This window comes from Melospiza georgiana, chromosome 7 (assembly GCF_028018845.1).
Source record: "Melospiza georgiana isolate bMelGeo1 chromosome 7, bMelGeo1.pri, whole genome shotgun sequence".
NCBI classification, from domain to species: domain Eukaryota; kingdom Metazoa; phylum Chordata; class Aves; order Passeriformes; family Passerellidae; genus Melospiza; species Melospiza georgiana.
The window spans coordinates 32,210,656-32,233,994 of NC_080436.1; positions in this window are offsets into that span (position 1 = coordinate 32,210,656).

Consider the following 23,339-nt stretch of genomic DNA (forward strand, 5'->3'; position numbering starts at 1 on the left):
GTGAAAGGATACTCAGCGAGGTTCAGTAATAATTCAAATCACAAATCCTTTTGCCATGCAACTCATATAATATGATATTTTTTATGGAAGCCCTTCTGTCCCTCAGAAGGCATTAAATTGTTATTCATATTTCAGATTAAAAAATTCAGCAAGAGTATTAAAAGACAGGCAGTGATAGCAAGATAGATTCAAGGCATGTGTATATGCCTCATGCCTTCTATAGCAAGCGCTCCTGCTCTAGAAATATAAAAAGGAAGTCAACTGAACAGCATGAAAATGGATGTAAACATGGCATTAAAGAGATCAATCTCCAGAAGTACAATAGCATTTTTAAGGGAAGGGTGTGTAATTTGAACAAACACAGCTGAAGGCAAGAATTAGCACCATATGCATAATCACATAAATCAAGATAAATAAGATTGGTAGAATTACACATGATGCTTGTTTGCTCTGAAGAACAGTGAAATAGATAAACAAGGATGTCTCAGGCATAACAGGAATTGCTATGCTGAGTGGCAGCCTTGGTAGGCTGCTAGTGCTTTTTAAATGCATTACTAAAGAAAATAATCATGGTACAAGAATCAGAGCTACTGAAACTCGGGCTACAGAGCTCCACTGATAGCCAGCAAAATATGCAGGTGCAAGGGGAGACATGTTACTCTTAAACAGCTCATTCATTTTAAGTCTCAGTTCATTTGCCACTGAAAATATGAAAGCAGTACGCTGGAGAGAAAAAAAAATCTGTTAATATGTGCATACCAGCTCTCCAACAAGCAGTCATATTTTAAAAGCTTATTCATGTGGTTGTAAAGGTGATGAAGTTTTGTTTTGTATCCTTCACTGTCATAATGTAATCTTGTTTGATTTTTTTAATGTTCTCATTAATTTATTCCTAAAAAGGTGTATTTTTATGCAGCTCTTGATCCTGAATTTGACCTAATGAACCCAGAAGCATTAGAAAAACCCAAAGTGAGGTCCGTCATTAATATTAAAATGCAGAGTCCAGCAAATTCAGAGAGAAGCTGATATATTCAGAAATGATGCTCTGCCACTGAGGAGGATCTCAGATAAAGTGTGCTGGGGCTCTGGGCCATCGTTTTGAGCATTGTGGTGCAACAGGAGCAGAGAGCAACTCTTGACTGTCAGTGAACACAGGTGACTGAGAGGTTTGTGTTTCACCATTTCTGTGAGCTGAATGTCCACCACAACAGGGCTGCAACTACAATTAATGATTGGAGTCCTCCAGCTTAGCTCCTCCCTGCAAAATTCCAGTTTGCGTCCTCAGGACTGCTCCAGGCTGACCTGAAGCACAGGAGGTGAGGATGCCCAGATTCACTTCCAACACGTGCTCTGGGAATACTGAAGAGAGGAGCAGTCCTGTGGCCATACACAACCACAAGGCAGAAAACAAGGTCTGCAAGCTTTTCTTTGAAGTTCCAGATTAATTTCTGTCACTCAGAAGTTGTGGATAATGGACAGTTGGAAAGACTGAGACCATCTAGGCAGGAATGTTATAATAATGTCTCTTCTGTGTGGCTAATGAGAAAAGAAATATGAAAAGGAGTGTAAAGCATGAGAGTTAAGGGCAAAACACTGTTGACACACATAAATCTGAACTGATTTGGCTTTGGTTAGGTCTCCTTCAGCTGTCAAAGAACAGCTGCTCTTCAGCATGACTGTATTTTCTACCTTTTTTTCAAGTGTAATACCATGAGCTCAGAAATGTTTCTGTTACTGTAGAACACAGGTCTCACACTCATTAACAAAATTGCTGGGACTTTTTCAGGCTACACTTGACTCTTCAGAAGGAACTGCCTGCAGCATTATTAAATGCTTTCTTGCACCCTGGTGTCTTTGATAGGAATCAAGATACTGTTCTGTCAAGTTAAACCAAGAAACTTTGCTTTTGTCACCTTTGGCAGTTTTCAGAGGCCAACTGCTTGAGGGTACAGTGCAAGAGCCTCGTAGCTCTGGGCTGGGTTGGAGGAGGCTGTGGTTGGTACAGCGGAGCTCCCTCCGTGTCTCCCTTCCCCTGCAATTGTCAGAAATAGAAAGAAAAAAGGAAAGAAAAGACACAGGAGTGCAGAGATAAGAGGCAGAGCTCAGCTTTTCTTTGATCTCCTTCTCTGTTGCAGGCAGAGGAGATCAAAGAAAAGAGGCATAACAGAAAGCACGTGAGACGGGCATGCCTGTAAGAGGGTGTCCCTTGGAGTGCCTTGGCTCTGACTCTGGGAGCATGGCTGCTTGGGAACACCACCTCTCTCTCCTTGGGTGGGAGCTGCAGCAGCTGGGACAGAGGGCAGGGGGCTTATTTTCACTCGGAGAGCACAGGGAGAGCAGCAGCCTTTCCTGCAGCCAGCCTTGCAGCTCACTGGTGGCACCAGGAGTGAGCGCGGCCTGCGCTGCGCGGCCCTGCCGGAGTTGGGCTCAATTTACACCAACCTAATTCAGCTCAGGCCCACTCCTGGAAGGTCCTCCTGGAATGGAAACATCCTTCCATTGTACTGGAAAAGCAACTTGTGGCAACAAAACTCCACTGTTGATGCTGTAACTTTTCTCTGGCTTGCCAAACAAAATCGGGTGGAAATGGCCATAGGGTGTTTTTTACCAGTTTACTTGCAATGAAAAACTTCTGCTTGTGTCAGCCATGGATCACACCTCATTCTACCCTTGAACGACACAATTATGCCAGGAAAGTCTGCTGTGCAGGCTTAAGAGGGAAAATGTGGTTCCATTTTATCACATTGGAGTTTTCTCATTAAACTTATTTGGACTGGGATTAGGCTATTAGAGAAAATTTAACCCCAAATGATTGGAATGGAGAGAAAACCAAATTAAAATATTCTCATATGCTACAAAGGAAACAGCCCCCAAAGAAATTATAGAAAATATAAAAATGTATAGATTTATATGGGGGAAAGAGGTAAAATGGTAGAAGAATTCAGTAAGATATCCTAGTTGAAATAGCACAACCTGAAGCAAAAAAAAAAAAGCAAAAAAAGCAAAAAAAATAGATTAAAAATATTTGAAGTACTTTTTGTACTCAAATAATGCTTCTTTTATAGTGAGGACCTACACGATTCATATATAATAATCCATAACTTAGAGTTTATAGGCTTGTTTTAAGGTTGTACAACTTAGATTTTAACAGGAGACTGTTACTACATATAAATAAGATTCAAGATGAAAATGATGTCACTGTACCTGAGTTAAATATATATGTTTACTTATATTAAATATATAAGTAATCAGTATGGGCTTTTTTTTGCCTGCTTGGCTCTTAAGTATTTGAATGACTCCAGAATCCTTGGCTATTTAGTAATTTTTGCTATTAATTGAATTAGCTCTTTTAAACTCTTTTGTTTCCCCTCAAACTTTGTTTTGCCTTGAATTTTCTAGCTTTTGAGGCTCGTGAGTGCTCTTTAGAACTGGTTGATAGAAAGGGGATGAAAAATTAAGAGAGTTCTGTAGACACAGACTGCCTGCAGTTGGGGTGGCAGACAGGAGGCCCCAGGGGATGGCTCCACCAAGCATTTATTGCTTCACTTGTACCTCCTCCTTCTCCACCATTTCAGCTATCACTCTCCTCCTTTCCATGTCTCTCTGTTTCCTTTGGATAACTTCTCTTTTCCTTCCTTCAATTTCTTTGCCTCTTCTCAACTATTTACCCTTTCTTGTTTCTAACCTGCTTTTATTTCACACCTTCTTCTCCAAAACTACTCCCATCTTCCCACACTATGGTAATCTCACTCAGCTTGACTCTTTCTTCCAGCCTTCCAGAATTTTGGATTTGGACAGTTTATAATTCAACAATCCTTTCTTAGTGATGTGTGGAATAATTCATTACACTCTCCCATCGATTCCCAAATTATTTTCATTAGCATTCTTCAGTTACTCAGGCTAGACTGGACCAGAATTATTTATTTACCCTCAAGGGTGGGAGAGGAAGGCCCTCCCTGCGCATTCTCATTCTTGCCCTCCTGTGCTCCTGCCTTTTCTCTTGTCTCACCCTTTGCCTTTACTCCTGTTTTGTTATCCTTGTGTAAAGGGAACATAGATCCAACCCTTCCCTCCCTTCCAGCTTCTGCTATGACCTTTTTCTGTGTTGCCAATGCTGGTTTCCTGTATTTGGCCATCAGACCTCTGGCACACCTATGCTGGACTCTCAGATATCATGTGCTCCTCTTGGACTTCAGGGTGCTTAATGTTTTTGACAAATCAGTGCCATAATGGAATGAATTGGACACGCAGGCGAAGCATCCTTTGGCTGGACAAGTTAATCCTTAATACTATAGAAATGAAATATACCGTGAACTCAGATAACATATTGGTCAAAAAGAATAAAAAACACCCAGAGCTGGAAAGAAATAAATCCAAGCAGTTGAAGCCTTGTGTATTATGGAGCTATTTAGACACTGTGTTGATTTTTCCAAGAGTATAAACTAGCAGCCCTTTTGGCATTGTAACGTTTTAAGTAGCTTTTTATATGACAGTACCATGAGATATTCATTTGTCTGCGGCAGGCTGAAGGAAGGAATGACTGGATCTCCCAGACAGGAAGATATAAAGAGACCTCGAAGAGGTCAGATGAATTCATGTTTCATAACAGCCTGAAGGGAGCTGTTGCAGAGAGGTTAAAGCTGGTTAAGCATTTTTCCCCATGGATCCAGAAGCAGGAACTTCAGCCTCTCTCCAGACTCTTGTCAAAGGTTTTGCTAATCAACCCAGAGGTAAACGTCTATTTACTACTTTAGGCCAAGTAGGCACAGACATGTGGACAGTGCTAACTGCACCACTGCTTGCATGCTACCTTTGACTTAACTAGTGTGGTAGGTTTGTCTTGGGTAACCAAGAGAAAACCAGCTCTGAAGCATCCATGTCATTATCCAGCCCTCCATGGGATTGCTGTGCTTGGGGTCTCAGCAGAGCAAAGGACAGGCAATGCTTTAGAGTCTAATCAATATTTCTCCTGGCCGGGGAGCATTTCCCTGGTGCATATTTTAATCATTCCAGTTTGGTGAGTGATGAAATAATAGATTTTTTTTCTAGAATTTATTGTAGGTTGGAAGAGAAAGGACAGTTAACAGTCAGACTGCCAATACTCGTAACAAATCAAATCCACATTTTGGCTTAACAATTTAGAATATTTAGGAATACTAGTTTTCTGCCTCTTAACTCTATAAGAGTTTTCTAAAGAGCAAAAGAAAGCTAAATTATCTTACTATGCCAGCAAGCAATTGTAACAAATCTTGTCTTGCATAAATACACTTTGTGTTTTGCTTCCCAGGACTTCTTGTGAGTTTTTCCAACACAGGGATTTTATCTGTGAAGCAGAAAATACAGACTATTTTGTGGTGGGAGACATGCTAAAGTCAAGCAGCTGTGGCAATTTGAGACTGTTTTCAAACACAGTCATCTTGCTGCTGCATATGCAGTTCAACACATTTGACAATTTAAAGTTCCCTGCTCCACTGACTCTGCAATTTGTTTCCTTCTCAGCAGCAGAATGATGGGCTGGAAACCACCTATTGCAAAGTGCACAACACAAAGTGATACTAAGGGCTCAGGCTGGGAGAAGGAATGAATTCCTTCTCATACAAATGCCTCCTGAAAGTCATAGGTCATCTAAACAATCCTACTAATTATTACCACCACTTGATTTTTCACTTTGATATTGCATATGCAGCTCAAGCTACTGGCAACTTCAGTAGCTGTACAGTGGCTGATAAACTTGTAAATGTGTGCCCCAAATTTGGGGGAAATAAAAAATAGGTAGCTTCATTGATACTTTCTGTGCATCTGCAGTCCTTATGTTTGTGTTAAAACTGGAGTCCAGGCTAAAAGATGAGCATGAAAGGAAATAATTATAAATTATCTGCATAAAATCTGCAACAAATTACCTATAAAACTATAACTATCTAAACAGGATGACATTTACTTTATAGGTTCATGACTTCCTTTCTCTAAAGTTAGCTAAGAAGAGAGCAAAGTAATTACAGTTCTCTTTTGATTGATTAAACATGACATATATGCTAATATGAAAGTAACTTCTGTCCTTTGTTACCCAAGCTTCTGGTTTAAAGCAATTTTGAAGATAACAGATATAATCTCACCAGTGCTGCCATTTCTAACGTATATGCCAAGAAAGTAATTCCTCTGCCTTTTTTCTCCAAGAGAGAAAGCATATTTTATCCTTCATGTTTCAAATTTCGGATACAGAAGTCAGATGATATTACAGCCATAAATCCTCTGTTTCTTTGCCATTTTATATCAGGAAAGCTCTGTGCCACCAGTAGAATAAATAATTCTGCCTTTTCACAAAGGTTTTCCCACTGGTTTGAGGGAGATTATTTGACTGAATAAGGTTGATGGAATATAGTCCAGCAGGAAAAAAAGAAACACCTGCTAAATTTCACTTGAAAGTGCTACACGCAGGAACTGTGTCCATGAGATTCACCTTTACATAATTCTGGCTTGAGTATCAAGACACTCTCATTGAAATTGAGGTTCATGGAATTCAGCTTCCATAAAGTTTTTTCTTCATAGTTTTTGTCCTAAATTTAGAGTTTTATCTATTCTCTAATTCCTTGCCTTTATGCCTTTATGCTGTTGTTTCACTTTAATGTCAGCATAACGCTTACATTTATGGTGTGGATGTAAAAGGCACAGATTCAATTCTCCAAATTCTCTGAGGCTCTCCTTACAGGATGGATCCTCAGCTCTCTCATCATCTGCTTGTGTCCCTTCTTTTCATTCTCTGGTTCCACTCTGCCTTTTCTGTTGAAACCAAAACACAGCATGACATTCTAGCTGTGGTCACACTACTGTGAACAAAAATGAGCTTCAAACTCTCTGAACTTAGCAGAGACATCCCAAAAATACATTCACCAAATAGATGTACTTTTCTTTTCCCAACACTGCATCATATTACATACTTAAATTAAACCCAGTGGACCAAATTCCTCTCTGGATTAAGTTTAGTAATGTCTGTGGAGTCCGGTGAGAGAGAATTCGGACCAATAGCTATTAAAATTTCCAGTTCCCTCCCTGAAGCAATGCTCTTTTACTGATGTTAATATTCCCCTCCAGCTTATTAACTGCATGAAGAAACTTGGGAGGAAAGTGATCCCAGTATTCAGTTTCCTTAAGTCCTCAAGCACACACACACTGCTCTGGCAGAGGTCTGTCCCTATTCCATTCCCCCCCACCACCATCAGGGTGCCTGACATTCAGGTGGATGCTGGGGTTGCAGCAGGTGACTGCCATGGAGGGAAAAGGGAATATTGTTTTTTGGAGATGATGATCCTTAAGGAATAGCAGGATGTCAGAGATTGTTTTATGACTTGGATCATATACAAAATGTGACGTGGACAAAATTTGCAGTTTGAGGGCAGCACGGCTGTGGGATGGAATGAGAGGAAGGGAGAAAGAAAGAGGGGATGTGGCAGGGAAGAGGGATTTTCACAGGGCAGGAACTTGGCTTTGCTTCCAGAGAAGCCATAACATGCAACTCCGGAAGTACAAATTCCAAGTTCTTATAAAGACGGTGAATAATTTGAAGAACAATCACAGAACCATTGAATATTCTGAGTTGAGAGGGACCCACAAGTATTGTCAAATCCAGCTCTTAAGTGGATGACCCATACAGGGATCAAATCCACAACCTTGGTGCTATTAACAGCATGCTCTAACCAGCTGGGGTACCCAGCAATTAAATAGCTTTGATTTTTCATGATATTTATAAATTTAAACAAACAGAGAGTAGGATAGAGCACAGCCCTTCCCAAGGTATTTCATACACACTCTCTTGGAGGTATCAGAGCAGCTTGCAGTATTTTTGCCTAAAGGCAAGGACAGAATACATGAGAGTTTTCTTTTTGGTTCCTTCCTGCTGTATTTCTGTTTTTCTTGGCTGGCTCTCTACTAGCACTGCCATGGTTTTATGCTTGGTGTGTTACACCCAAGGGGTACAACAAAGATGCAGCCCAAATTCATTGCCTGGAGAGCTGCAAACTGCTGAAAAGGGCTTCCAAAGAATAAAAACCTGTGGCTTGAAGTATTCTTCTACTGGAAAAGTAGAAATGAGATTGATAATAAAATTTAAGGAACGAAGAATATGCTAGCAAAAAACAAAGAAACAAAATATTTTGGTTTCTATATTTTTCCCATTATTTCTTAAAGTATAAGCACAAATCACATAAAATAAATTAGTATTACCCAGACTATACTATTCACAGGGCTCTGTCTTAGATTAATAGATTTGTCAACAAAGGCGGAAACTTTCATAAATAAGAATAAAATTTTATATTTCTTTTTGTAGATGATCTACCTTATGTAATCATTATGATGTGTAACACTTAGAAATGGCACTGTGGTAATAGTGGCACAGAACTGCAGGGCTGGGTCCCTGACTTTTGTACAGTATTGTATCTCAGGTCTCTCTTGGCACAGTGCTAATTTACACTAGTTAAAGATCCAGACCAGAGCAGTTTTCAGGAGGAGATGACGGATTCATGAAGTCTAAGTGACTGAATACAGAAGTAATTCATTAGCTCCATGCTATATTTGAAAGCTTGACCAGAGTTGACTGCAAAGTACAGCATATGTAGACTAAAAAAAAAAAAAAAAATTAAGATGGACTAAAATTTAGGAAAACCCATAGCTAGTTTGACTTACGCTTAATAATAGATCTGCAACTTAATTTATTTTTGTGTGACTTGAAGTAATGCAAGAGGAAGAAATGGAAGAGCAACATTCCTGCACTCAGCATGCATCATGATTTTCTGGAAGAAATGTGTTGCATACCAAGTTTGCTTTTCTTATATATTCTCCAGATAAACTGCCTCTGTCTAGTGCACTGGTTTTCAGCTAAGCTCATCTCTGCTGCAGAAAACACAGCTGTTTTCTACATTTCTATTTTGAGTTTAACTGCAGGTCCTTTTGACCATTAATAGCATGGAGCAAGTCCTGCTGGAAAGTAAAAGCCACAAGAGCCGTGACGTGTGAGTTTATTTTGATTCCAGTTTGGGGATATCTGAATGCAGCAAGTCTCTGCTTTTCCAGTTTCCATTTAAATTGATGTTGGTGCTTTAAATACAAGGTCTTAATTATTATATATCTACCTAAACTAATAGTACATTAAATTATGTTCCCTTGTTATAACATCTCCAGGTTTCTGGAAATCATTGATTAATTTACTGAACAATTTGTTTAGCTTCCCCCTTCTCCATCCATGTCTGTACTGGTGAAACATCACTTAAATAATTTTCCACTTGTTCATTAGGATCACCCACAAAAGGAGTTCAGAAGTGACCCACTGTGAAGTGCTCACAGTCCTTGTGTAGATGAACTGCCAGTCTTTGATCCTTGAAATGATTTAGTCTCTTTTTCTTTGGCCACTTCTCAATAATCTCTTCAGAACATTGTCAAAGGTGTTTTAAATTATTTTTTTCTTTCTTTGTGAACAAGGTACCTGAAAAACTCTAATACAGTAAGGAGGTATGTTTTTCTTTGCCAAGTAGACACTGTCTTTATTCTACCATGATTCCCATTTATTTATTTTTGTTTCACAATACCCCTGGCATTAAGAAAAGAAATTGGTGTTCAATTCCCAGGATCATCTGTAGCTCTCTTATTAAAGATAGTCACTGGTGATCAGGCACAGTAGTTGATTTTAATGAGCCTGAATTTTAGGGCTTTTAGCAGTTCAACCATTTCATTCTTAAGCTCCTTTGGAAGTCCTGGAAATATACTCTGCCATTTCAATAGCTGGTGTTTCTCTAATTCTTTCCTTCTGTTTGAGTATGTCCTCTGTTGCTATTGCAGCCTCTGATAGTATCTGATCTTTATTTCCAGAAAAGAGAAAATGTGTCACAAACATAATCTGTGGTGAAGACAAAGACAAATAATTAATTTAATTTTTTCTGCATTGTCTGTGCAATCCTTAATTGCTGTCATTAATCCCTGGTAGTCCAACAGACATACAATTTTTTCAATGACTTTCTGGGCAATCTATCAAATCACACTCAAATGTCACTTTAGTTAAGACACACATTGGGATTTGACATATATCTTCACATTTTTCATAAGTGACTCATTGCAATCTAGTTAAATAATTTTGCATGGACAATCCATATGTGATATTAACTTGGATTTAAGACAGAGCAGGCCCAATTGTCTCTTGTCACAAATACTTCTAGATTTTGCTGTGATTAGCAACCCCAAATGTTTTTCAGGTGGTGATTTCAAGGCTTTTTGTGGATGTGGGCAGACTTTATGACTGCTAGTTGTTCAGTGAGGAAAAGGAGGAGTGTGAAGAGGATTCTGGTGGATCTCTCAGCAGGGCTGCACCTGATCTCCTCTGCCTTGGGTCCCAGCCTCACGTCCATAGGTCGTTAGCAGAATCTGACAGCATGGCCATGTACTTCTCCAAGATTACTCATTTGGCAAAATGACACGAAAACAAGTTAGATTGCTTCTCAATAAGTGATAAAGTATTTTTTTCCCATGACAATTGTTAAGTATTTGTAGGCAGCACGGGAAAAAATGGAACAGAAAGACTAAGACTATGCTCTAACTGTGCAGTCATAAATTACACGAGTACATTTCATTATAAAACACTACATTTTTTCTAAACCTTTATGAATTCTCTCCATTTACCCTGGGGGGTTGTAATGTAAACTGACATCTTATTCTCTCCTCACAAAAATCACTAGTATTCTCTCAGAATGTTTTGTCTATAAATGCTAACAATGAAACAACAGCAACAGAACATACAAGAGAAAAGAGTATTTGTTTTTTTCTTTGAGGGAAAGTCTAACATCTGTATGGAAAACCTGAAAATCTTCAAGTATCCTGTGTACAGAAATAATGACAACCATTCACCTATTTCAGTTCTGTGAAAAGAGATGGATGTTATTCTTGATATATAACTCCCTTAAAGAATTAAGAATATGCTGGAAGCATTAACTAATTGCTATTTAATATATGTTCTGTATTATTGTTATGATTTATATTGCCCGACAAAGAAATAACACTCTCATTTTCTTCAGCTTGAATATTTTTGAAGAATTTTCATACTTTCTTCACATATCTACAAGTTAAATAGCTCAAAGCAAGTTTTCTCCACTCCCAGTTTTGAATAGCACAGAATACTGGCTTTGTACCCTTGGGCTACTTGGATTTAATATCAAATTCTTACCTTGCACAAGGTCAGAGAAAAAAATAAAGCTTATAAAATTGGACTCATATGAAGAATGAGTTTCTATCTTTTAATACTACCAAACAATCTGCAAATTATTTAAATTAAGACAACCAGCACTCCAACATCTGCAAGCAAAATGCTTAAACGCCAAATGCAACTTTACTGGCATAAGAAAATAATAAGTGGAGTTCAATTTGTGTCAGCATAGCTCAGGAAAATAAGATATCATGTCTTGCTGTCTGCTTGATGTCAACTTCTCAGATTCAAACCCTAATGCCTCATCTTAGGCTGTCCTTACTGGAGGCTGCCAAATAGCAAGGTTCAGCCAGAGTTCATGCAGCTACTACAAAATAGGTTTTTTTTCCCTTCTCCTTTTTCAATCATTATGAACCTTCTGCTTTATATTGTACACACTTGATTATATCTATCCTTGAAATGTATACAACTCTATTAGCCTCCTCTCCTATTCTTTTAACATACTGTAAATTCCTTTCTGTGCTTAGTTTGTTTTATGACTTACAGAATTAGGCTTTTAAACTTTCACTGCACAGAGAAGATTGAGTTGTGAGATTGGCTACAAGGAGAAAACAAAGGAATGGGAATTTATATTAATACCAAAAAAGAACAAAAGTACGAATACTTTTGCCATTTTCTTCTACTAAAATATTAGTTACCATCATATCCAGTTCTCAAAATAGCTGAAAGTGGGTTCTTCTTAGAAAGGGAATTTTAGCAGCTCTCTAAAATGCCCATTTTTGTTAATTCTAAGAAACCTAAATCCCCTTCTGCCTAAAATCTCATCTCTCATTGATACTGATATTTCAAATAAGCCTCATGCAAGCTTCAAATGAGAAATTCAGATGGATTCATTTTCTCAAATTGTTTTAAATTGTCTGCATATAAAATTACTCTATATGAAAGTTGTGGGACAGATAAGCCAATAATTTAATGATAATATATATAGTTTAGTGCTGTCAAAGTTTACAATAGCATTTCAGAGAACTCAGCAAAGCCTTTTGGAATCTGCTTAGGTGGAAAAAGCCCAAACAAAACACAACACATGTGGGTTGGAGCATTAAAGTCATGATATACCAACACATATATTTTGCAGATAACATGATCCTTCTGCAAAACAGTAATTGAAATTTTCTGAGCACTTCAATCATAATAAATATGCAGAAACACAGATGAATCTATGCACATGTGGAAACACAAACAGAGTGTAAGAAATTTCAGTTTGCCACAGTGCTGCTAACAGCAGAGTTTCAATCATTTTAAATTAGCTGATGAGAAGTTAAGAAAATCAGCTGCCTTAATATTTTCTGAAATATGAGGAAGATTTAAAAACAAAAGTTTGGCTCAGTTATATTCTCTTCTATTTCTGACTTGCTCTTCTACTTTAAGGAAAAAAAGTTTCTTCACTTAGGCCCATTCATCGCAAACTTATCTGGTATGAATTACTGAAACAGATTTGCAATATTCAGTGTCTGAACAGATGAAACACTTTAATACCTTAGATGGCTCGTTTCTGGAATCAGCTGGAGTGGCATATTCCCCAAACTTTAAAAATATTTTTTACAAAATTCAAAGGCAGTCAAGATTAAAATTCCCAAATGTGTATTCTGGATTGCCTCCAAAAACATTCAGTCATTATTGGATATTGTCTTGATTAAAATTCCTGTTGGTTTGTTCTATGGTTAAAGAGTAATCTTGTATCTTAACTTTTGGAATGTATTCCTATCATGTGACATCTATGAAGTCCGAATTAATATAAAGAGATCTTTCTCACTACCCAGCATGGGAAAAGGTTTAAAATGTTCACATTTCAGCATAAAAGCAGTTCACAGAATGTGTTTTGCACTAAAATTACCATTTATATACTTCAGAATTTCCTTCAGGAATAGTGAAAAGTTAATTTCTAAAGATTTGCTAGAAACCTTGTCAAAGCAGTATCAGTGAGAATAATGTGTGTACTAGCCAGGAATTACACCAAGAATTATTTATTTTCTCCTTTGTAGCTAACCTTGACACAGACCCCTCATTTTTCTGTAAAGAAGCTAAAGCCATTCCTGACTTAGCTCAACTGAGAGAAGTTAGCTCAATTTGAGGAAATGAACCTGAATCAATTTTCTGAGTCTTTTAAAACTTAAAAAAAAATCTGGAAATCTTCCCATTGTCAGAACTTTGTCCTACATATTCTGTGACTCCAAAGACAAAATACTCACTTCTGAGCAACCTGTGATTTTCCCACTCTATAAAGCCATGTGAGTTTCTCTTTGCAGTTTTTACCTACCTTGGGAAAATGCAGGAGAGTTTCCCCATGACCTTGGACCACAGGACCAAACCCCAGGACACTGCTGTGCATCAGCACTCAGAGGAGGAAAAGGCAAATCAGAGATTTTCCTCTGTCATTCTCACATCTGAACTATGCTTTTAAGTAGTATTTAACCACTGATGTGCTATTGAAGGATTTTATGTTGTTTCTTGTTCATCCCTGATAGATCCCCCTCCATTAAATAATTGAGGAGGAATCTCCAGCCTGAATCTCTGATATTTCATGATATGCTGCAGGGAGATGTGGTTTTCAGATCTCCTAGAAACAGTAGAAGAAGAAATTCCATTTTGGATTCTATGGAGCTGTTTCAGCAATACTCACTAAGACAAGCTAGCAGTCAGTTTTTAAAACAATCAGTGTTTTCCTCCCCAAAGTCTTTAACATCTAATTCCCCAACCAGATCTCCAGGTCAAAATGACATCTACTTTAGAATTGCTTCCACACAGAAATTTAAAAAAAAAAAACGTTGTAGGACAGGAAAGGGAAAAAAGAAACATATTCCAGCATCCCCAAGGAACAGTTTTTGATACATAGACAGCCTAAAGTAATTGACTTGTATGACAAGCTACCTAAAAACTGCAATAATCGTCCTAGAGGGAATCAGAATTAGAATTAATTTCTGAATCTGTCTACAGAAAATTTGACTTGATCCACAACATGAGCAATACTCTGATGAGAAGAAGTTCTTATATTGTCTATTATTTTTCCACAGAAGGACATGAACCAATTCAAATGCATTCTTCCATGGTGCTTACGGTTGCCCAAATATTTTTGGGAACCACTTTGTGCCCCCAGTACTGTTTCTACCTGTAACTTTTAGTACCACGAGTGACAGGTAGGTGCTTTCTTGAGATAAGTACCATATGAAATGATAGTTTTGAAATTTGGGTTCCCTGCAATAATTTTCTTTTTTCCCCAGAGATATCTACAGAGCAAAATGTAGAACATGTGGAAATCACAAGCTGAGTAAATTACTCTTACCTTGCTTCGGCTGTCCTTAAATTTAATGTGCATCCATTTGTCACTCTAAAATGTGATTTGTATATGCCAGAAAAAACTGAGAGACAGCAAGTATGTCAAATTCTATGCTTTATAATCTTCTCCTCCTCCCCCTTTATGTTTTGAGGTTGTCTCTTGTCTAGTCTGTCTGCCTATTTATCTAATTACAGCGCTCTGTTTTCTGACCAGAATGTCATGGAAGACATAATGCCCTGGAGGAGCTTTCCCATTTCTAAAATGTCATGTTCCCAAGGTGAAAGCTCTCAGTTTGAGCAGGTAGGACTCTCATTTGGGAGGGACAAGGGCTGGCTGGAGGAGACAGAATTCCCTCCCCAGCTTTGAAATAGTCTTGGAGACAAGACACTGGGCTGGGACAGAGCAGCTGTAGGCAGTTATTTCCATGTTTTCAATTTATGGGGATTTTAGGCATCTTTCATGACGTTCTGACTTCCCCAGATCATAGTGTGGTAGGACTGATGCCTTCCGCATTTTAGAGAGACCTAACCACTTCTCCCTCAGTCTGTGGAGAGCCATCACACAGCAGCAGTGCCTGTCTGGGGTTTAATAGAGTTTACACCTGGGCAGGAGCATCTACACCAGAACAAAAGTACATGTGGGGTAGCTAAGGAAGAGATCTATTTTTCAGTAAACATTGGAACTGGAACAGTGGAGAGTATTTGGCAGTTTATAAGTTATCCTAATAATTTAGGAGTCTGACTTTCAGCACCTCTGTTTCAACTGTAAATTCAGGTTACTCATTTAAACCACGGTTACTCATGCAAGTTAATTTTATTGACTCCAGTAATAATATTCCTGTAAGTAAGATTTTCAACAGGCTTTTTTTAAAAAGTATTTTTCTTTATAGGTTGGAGGTATTTTTTACACATTTTGGATCTGTCTTTTCATGTCTGACTGATGATTGCTTGTTTTACTGCTAAGTATTTCGCGGTTCCTGAGTGACATAGTTTTGACAAGATTTTTAGTGTGGCAGTGAATACATAGCAATGGCTGAGAGTTCTTTTTTGCTTTGTTTGTGTCCTGCCTTTCTTTCCATAACAATTCACAGGTCTGTGATAGTGTTGTTTCAATCTGGTCGCTATTCTGTTGTGAGTAATTCACACAGAATCTGCAATTAGTAAAGCAGTTCAGCCTTTGTTTTAAATATTGCTCCCTCCAGGCTTCATTGAGATGAAATGAATGTTCCAACTGTAGAAGCAGCAGCTGGTGCGCTAGTGCAGAGAAAGTGGAGGCACTCCAAAAGAAAGCTAGGAGCACAAAATAGTGATGAGGATGAGGGGGATGATGACACTGGATCAAAATGTGTAACCAAATTTTGAGCATCTGGTTTTAACTGAGGCGAGGAGATTCCACGACTTCCTTGTGCACTTTATGAAGAACCACTTCCTTCTGTTTCTTTTTGAAGCTGCTGCTTGCTGGCTTCCTAAGGTGCCTTGGAAAAGACAGTGTGCAACTCTTGTCAGCTTATCCAGCCCAGATCTCCATGAGTTTATGGACCTCCTCAGGCATTGTTTTTTTCAGATTAACAGTAGGCATTCCATAATTCTGGTGGTTAGTGTCCTCTGAACCTTCTCCTTTAAATCCTTTAAATGAAAGGATTGGGGATTAGGGGCCAGAGCTACATAAAATATTCACAATGTGGGAGCACGATGGATCCACAGAGGCATCATGATGACACAGGACTCAGGGTCTTTTCCTTTCCAAACAAGCCCTAGCATCTTTTTTTTTTTTTTTGCTTTTTGGACTCTCATTTTTAATAAGTGAGAGTCCACCAGTGATTTTATATGGCCTAGAGTATATTTTCCCCAACATACATCACTTCACACTTATTTACAGTGAGTGGACCCCACAGACTTACATCACTCAGTCACTCAATATGGAAGTTCCTTGTGAATAAATCACCTTTCTGCTAGTGAGACACTACACAAGAATATTTCTCTTGTACACCTTCACTATGTACCTCAAAATGAGCTTTCTACTCAGTGGTACATGCAGATGCTCTCCTCCTAAGTGCAAAGTATTTTCTTCATTGAGTAATTCATTTTAATGGAAAAACATCCTAACACAGTAAAAATACCTACTTTAAATTTTGAGTTTCTATTCTGAATTTTCTTCTTTTCTCTTGTCTACACAGAATAATTTGGTTCAATTTTTTTTAAACAGTCCAAATATTGTGGAGACTGTTAGCTGGGTTCTCCAGACACTACTGTGATGAATAAAATAAAGATACAACAAAATAAATTACTGTGACAAAACAGTCACTTCTTAGAAGTACTTTGCCACTAATATTAGGAATGTATTTGTGTAATTTTAACTGTTGCTAAGGAAAAAAGAGTTCTGAATTTTTTTTAAAAGATTAAGCACTCTGTCTACATTTGATTCTCATTTCATCTTCTCCATATAGTCTATTCAATTCCTTGGAAGCCAGCCAGAAACTCAGCTCCATGTAACAACGTTCTTCCTTCCAGGCTTCTAAAAGCATTTGGTTTGACAAAAAACGTTCATGGTGCCTGTTATATTGGTCATTCTGTGTCCCTCTTTCCTCTGCATTGTCTGTTCAGGCTGGGTGTTTGGGTCATTGGTATGTGTTTGTACAGAGCTTGGCACAACACCATCCTGTACTTGTGCAGATGTTTAGGCACTGCACTGAAAAATACCAGCCACTGCAATAACTATTAATCCATTTTGCTATAAATTATTGAATTCAAATAGCACAGCATTAAAATTACATGCGTGCCAAATAGAAATGGTTTAATTAAACCTTCATATTTTAAAGGCTTCAAGGTTTTAAGTAAAAACCAAACCAAACTTCAAAAGGTTTCCAAGTTTCGAGGGGATATGTTTGAGCTTCTCTTGCAGAAAAGGATCAAAATGTAGGGATAAAATTGGAGACTATCCAACTAGAATTTTGGATGTGGTTTTTAGTAATTTATTTAAAATGGTTCGACTAAAGGAGCTGCACGAGCAAAACTACCAACTTCTTATTGTTTCTAAGAAGCACAGGCTTGGAATATTTCTTGCCCCATTCTGCTCTGTCCCACATGAAAAGGCAGACCCATAGATCCCACTGGAATGGTAAATTCCTGCTGTAAATGTACCTCTTCCTAGAGCCACTCTCTCTGTGGGCAGTTTCACATCAGTTCTTCAATAATAACCCTTGAAAAACCTGATACTTGTAAGTGAAATAATTCCTTTGAAATTTTGATCAGCCCAAGGTGTTCCACAGGGAAAGAAAACACAAACTGGCCCACGAACATGGTCTTCCCTATTGACTCTGAAGTTTATAGTATGACACAGTAAAAATCACTGTGTATCCTCTCAACTGTTCTCCATATGCTGTCACTTGGTAAGACAAAGAGAACCAGGTCACTTGCTTTACTTGTACAGCTTGTGAGCAGTATTGGTGATGATCTGGTATTTATAAATCTTTGAACAGTTTGAATCTATTCTGCAGACTCTGTACATCTCTATCGATTTAGTGTTTTTTACAGTCATGTTTTTAAAGCATGCCTCATTTATAAATCCTGCATTTATTACTCTCTGTTCAGCTAAGTTGGGCTACGTTTCCACTTTTGAATCCTGTGTGATCACTTTAAAAATGAATTAAAAAGAAAATAATTACTTTTTAAAGCATATGTGTTTGGAATTCCCTTTGGCTTTAGACTGTTTTTGAAGTAATATTTCTCATCAAAGACAAAAAATTATGCACTTCTTTTCAGAAGTACATTCAATGAAAATTATATATGCATTTTCATTGAACAGTCAGTTTGCCTTGTGAGTTTTGTGGACAAAAAGGATTAAGCTCAGATTCAGAGCTCTTACAAGCCATAAAAATATGCTTGAGGTACATAAACAGTTGCCTTAATACTAGATGATAGTACACCTGGAAAAAATTTTAAAGTAACATACTTGAAGATCAAAAAGGGAAATTTAAATAAAATATGCCAATTTCTTAAATATATTTACAATTCCACATCTATAATAGCTGCAAAATATATAAGCAGGAAGAACTGAAAAAAAGCACTGAAGTTGTAGATAAAATTTTGGTTTTCTGAGTTACTATTCGAATTTATGAGGTTCTTAACCTGAATATTCACTGAATATGTTTTCTTCTGCAACTTTTTTTCACTTTTGAATCATTGAAATGAATAGAAAAAAAGAAGAGAAAGATCCTGATATATGTAAGAAGGCCAGGAAGACTCTTCTAAAATATGCAGAGGAAACTCATTATACCCAGTTTGCCTTGACTGCAGGTAGTGAGAAGCGCAGAGAATCCCCATACAAGGTCTGAGAAGTTTCAAATTCACTGCTCCATCATCACTGCATCCTGCAGTCCCTCTTGTTTGCTGCTGATTTCAGGCAGCTCTGGATGCCCTTGTTGTGCTTTCTCTGCTGGGGACCGTTCCATGAGAGAAATCTGCCCCAGAGTATAAAGCCCATAAAACCCCACTGCATTAATCTCCTGAAGGTTACCCTCCCAAAGCACTGCTGGCAATCTCTGCAGCTTGCAGGTGATTCTTCCAGCTGTACAGAGGATCCAGATTCATCTTTCCCTGAAATCTCCAGTAAATGCACCATCACAGTGGTTTGCATCCTCTGGGATGGAGCCCATTCATGAGAGCGGCTCAGCAGCTCCTTTCCTGCCCTATTCCTCCTCTGCTTCTGCATCTCTCAAATAGTTGGACACTTAGGGACTCCTAAATACTGACAACAAACTGCAAAAGTTTTTTTGTGAAGAGGAACTTTGCCAACAGACCTACAGATGGTGTTAGGAGGACAAAAAATGATGGAGGTAATTTTCTTTATGGATTTAAATAAAAAAAAATTTCACTCAGTCCTGAAAACTTATCTTCAACTGCTCTTTGCTTTGCAAAAACTCTACTACTTCAGTCCCAGAAGGTTATTTGGAGAAGACAGAGCAGCTTGAATTCAAAACGCTGCTGTGTTGCAAAACTCAGACCCAGAATTTTTGAAGTTCTCAAAGTTTCCTAACACTTTTTTTCCGAGGAGGTCTTAGACAGCATTAAACTTCAAAAACACCAAAACCAAACCCACAACCTTTTGTGTGTGTACACTAACATGACACAGATGCAATTGCTGGAAAAGTCAGCATTTTCCAAAGACACTCCACAGTGACTGTAGCTCATTTCTGTGCTAAGTGTACTGGAGTAAAGACTGGAACATCACATCTCTCTGGCTTAACTTAGCAGACACTCTTTTTCAGGAATGAATGAACTAGAAATAAGTTTCTTATTGTACAATCATACTGCAGCATTCACACAAGTTGGAACATTTCCTAATTCCTGCCTAATATCAAACAGCAACAATACAGATCAAAGATAATGCATACAAATTTGATATTTACAGTGCCTCCCTGCCTAGAAAGGATAGGAAAAATGATATGACTGAGTATAAATAAGAGTTATGGCATTTTCAAGGATCAACTACCCAAATAGTCAACATGTGCACAGATACAAGTTTAATAGCCTCTTATTAAAAGATGCAATAAAATTTGAGAGTGTACTGGCAGTAAATAGATTAAAGATCCATTAATCTATCTTCAGGAGAAAAAATTTCATATGCAGTCATGATTAGATAAGCTGGGTGCAGCACACATATCCATGTATCATTTTCTAAGAACTGCAGTTGTTAGGTTTTAATCATGCACCATACTTACTTCCATTAAAATATCTGTTTTGTGTAAATGAACAGCAGGAAGTAATAAACACCCAGTCCTTACAGTGTTTTGATATCAAAATGTGGGTGACTGATAGTTGAAAAACACATTTGCCAGACTCTGCAAATAAACACCAAAATATGAACTGACAATTGGGAAGCAGAGATATTCGATACCTTTAATGTATGTCAGCAGGATGCCTGATGCTAGAAACCCAAATGAAGTGTTTGCTGTGCTTAAGACAAATATGGTCTCATCATCAGAGTATCAAGGTAGAGAAATACTCAGAAAGAAGATCAAAAGAAAGCAGTGGATTGGGGCTATAACCAGAGCACTAAAATCAATGTTGATGAGAATTGAAGTTGGCTACAGTTCGAGTTCATGTTAGGCAGATGTTTATCATTTTGCCTTTCTCTCACTGGTGCTAAACAACAAAGCAAGAGGGAAAACCAGAAGGAATAATCAGAGAAAAATCTGAAGAGGAATCTTCTCTGGAAGATCAGGTAAAAGACAGACTCTTCACGTTGGGGTAGAAGTACCAATCCTGTGGAAACAGAGCTTGCTGCGAGAAAAAGCCATCAGTCTTCCAAGTGGTGTGGAAGACTGACAACAGCACTTTTCCCTTTCTTAAAGCAGAGGAAAAGACGCCCTAAAAACTGCTTTGCTACCTACCAGTATGGGGACCTACTACCCACACAGAGCAGGAATGTAAAAATGTTTTTAACTCATCCCCAATCACATTCCATTCTGAGCTGGGGCATGATCATCAGATCTGTTCCAAGGAGAACAATTCACGTGAAGTAAACCAGTTCCTTAAAGCTGTTGAGGGACTGTTATCCTTAAGGGCATCATGGTGGGAACGCCATGCTCATATGGAATGAGGATTGTTTGGTTCATTTCAGCAGTACCCTGCTAAGAAGTGTTCCCTGAAGATCCCTTAGTAGAACTTGCCTTGAACACGCTTATCGTGACCAACCTTATGCTCTGAGACTACTTTATATTTTTAATATTCTGTTTATCAGCTACATAAAGAATTGCTTTCCAGGTGCTAAAATCTCCCTCAGCAGTCTGAATTCCTTTGAGAACATATTTGTTTTTATTGACTTTCCATTCTGGTAACTTTCTAGACTTGAAATTAATCTTTGTTGTGTCAGCATGTGTGCCTTTGGCTACAGGTAAACCCTACTGTGTTTGGGAGGGATACCCCAGACTATAGATTTATATGGTGCCATCACAAAAATATGTAAATGATGGTTAAGGTCTCTTCAGAGACTGGTAAGTTTCAAAGGAACCTTGTGCATGGAAAATAAATGTATATAATTAGTACCCTAGGTTTGCTAGACCAATCATTATGTATTCCTGCCTGCTTGAGCCTCTGATGTGCAAAACAACTTGCAAAGCCTTCTGACATTTCCCTGTCCTGCAAACACAAAGAGGGGCCCCATTGTCTCTGCTCTCAGGCTGCCCCTCAGCCCTGACAGGATTTGGCCCTAAGTCTGCCCACTCCCCTGCACTCTCCCCTTTTACAGGGAAATGAAACTTCATACAGTGCTGTGCTAATGCTGCTTTGACCCCTTCACACTCCATATACAGTTAATTTAAAGTTTGAAACAGCTCTGACAGATATTTTCTTGAACGCATATAATTATGTTTTAAATTCTTCCATTGCAGTACATGTTCTCACTGGGGTCCCACAAATCATCCGATCAGTTCTGGGGTCATGATTAGGATCTTTCACATGAGTGGACTAAAATACAGTGAGGAAACAAAATGGCACACTTTTTTTTTTTGTCAGCATATCAAATACTACTTTCTTTCTCCCTTTTCCCATTTTTTATTTCTCAAAATACATTTAAAGCCTGTGATTCTCACTGGAGAAAAACAAATATGAAAACCCTATCTTCAGATTTAGTGCATATGAAACTAAAAGTTTACTATATTTGAACTAAAACCAGGAAATCCATTAGTATTAGTGGTACCAGCTGTTCTTTGTATTAGGCCAAACTCTGCAAGGGGACACTGAAAGTCCTGCTCTTCAGGGTCAACACAGAATGGATAACTTTTATTTTAAGTGAGGGAAGCAAAGAATAAAGAGACATCTCAGAGGAACAAAGTGCTGGGCTTATAGCTTTTTCTGTAAGAGCAGCCATTTTTAATGGATTTGAAGAACTCATGGAGCAGGACTGCAGAACTGCTTTTGGGAATTGTGCTGGCTGTGTCTCAATTGACCTCCTTCTATCCTGCAAGGACATCTGAGTAAAGCAGGGAAAACTTGAAATTTTCTAAATGTTAGCATTCTTTCATAGTCAGTGGTCTCTTCATCCTACATATTCTTTTAACCAAGTTTTTCTTTTCCTGCTGAAAAAAAGTAATAAAAAACCTGATATAGGGTAATTACCCAACATGGAGAAGCACCAACTGAAGAAGTCAGCAATCCCACCTTCCATTAGGAAGGCAACACACAGAAAAAGCTGGTAGTTAAAAACCTGTGCCTGTTCCAGTGACAATTTCTGTGACTTGCAAATTCAGTTTGAGAAGCGAAATTCATCTTTTCAGAGTTTGTATTCAATGTCCTATTTCAACAAGTACAAATAAGTGGTGGCTGGAAATTTTGAGCCCTGAAGAACTGGGAGTTGGGTTTTGTGTACTAATTCAACATTGGCTCTTCTAATTTGTTTTCTTCTCCACTGCTATGTTGAAAAAACTCAACTGATACATTGCAAGAAAGATTAAAGTCACGTCACTTCCCATTTGCTTTAAATGTCTGCTACTAAATAGTGCTGATAAGTAGAGATACAGCTTAAAGCAGCATTCAGATACCTAAAATGTGTTACTTCCAGAAGCTTGCACTGTGTTGTCTTAATTTACATTTTGCAGCAAGATTTTCCAATTCTACACAGTAATAAATGTGCAGGAGTAAAAGTCACAGAAGAGAAGGAAAATCTTGGCATCCAGCTTTACAACTTGGACAGCACAGTGATAAATAATATCTTCTATTTTCTGCAACTTTAATATTACACCGACTCCCCTGAAATCCCTCCTCATAAATAAATAAACAGTTGAAATAAGCACTCTTGGTGTTATTTTGTGCCCAAAAATTCATGAAG